The sequence below is a fragment of the Rhinopithecus bieti genome, unplaced genomic scaffold, assembly GCF_001698545.2.
Source record: "Rhinopithecus bieti isolate Rb0 unplaced genomic scaffold, ASM169854v2 scaffold_56808, whole genome shotgun sequence".
Taxonomy (NCBI): domain Eukaryota; kingdom Metazoa; phylum Chordata; class Mammalia; order Primates; family Cercopithecidae; genus Rhinopithecus; species Rhinopithecus bieti.
This window is the reverse complement of record NW_016897008.1, coordinates 1-751: the sequence shown is the minus strand read 5'-3', so window position 1 is coordinate 751 and position 751 is coordinate 1. Positions and strand designations below refer to the sequence as shown.

Below are 751 nucleotides of genomic sequence, written 5' to 3'. Positions count from 1 at the left end.
GTTTTCCGACGCTGTTTATGTCAAACTGTAGGGGAACACCTTTAGGAACTTTCCGGGCGTCACTTTGCTCCCGCTTTGTTAAAATGAAGGTGCAGCAGTACGAGTTAATCGTGGTTTCTGAGTTACTGGGCATTGCACTGCTCCAGGATTGTCAATAGATACAGTCAAAATCCCTCCATTTGTGGTGGAAGTCCGCCATTGACGAGTTCTCTTTGCTACTACATCGTCTAGCAGTTGTTCTGTATTCAACTGGGCCTGAACCTTCAGGCCTCTTCTGAAAAGAAAAGTTGCCTGACGAGTATCTTTCTGGTGATTTAATTTATTTCCACTCCTGGTAAAATTAGCTGGAATGTTATTTTTTCTGTTTAGCTGGTTAGGTCTCTTGAGAACTGCCACTGGTTTCCTCTGCCCTTCGTTTTGTCTCAGAAGGTTTGCCTTCCTTTTAACACTGGAAAATATTGTTCTATATTCTTGTCACTTAGAGGTGGACGATTCATAGGACTAATTCCTTTTCGAATTCCAGTTGTTTTCCTAGCTGCAAGGCCAGTGATAACTCCATTAGGACGTCTCTTTCCAGGCATGACTCTTCCTCTACGATTCAGACTAGTCTTACCAAAACCAGAATTCTGTTGGATTCCCCATCGTACTCTCATCCTGAATTGCCGGGCACCACTTTGCTGGAGGAGTCTTCTATTTAGTCTTGGAAAATTCTGCTTCTTCCCTTCCTTTCGATTCAACTTGATGATATCAT

At 43.0% G+C, this 751-nt stretch overlaps 1 pseudogene; it reads right to left on the bottom strand.

The window, feature by feature from the left end:
• Positions 1 to 4: 4 nt before the first annotated feature.
• On the bottom strand, positions 5 to 745 carry LOC108525997 (UAP56-interacting factor pseudogene; annotated as a pseudogene).
• Positions 746 to 751: the final 6 nt, after the last annotated feature.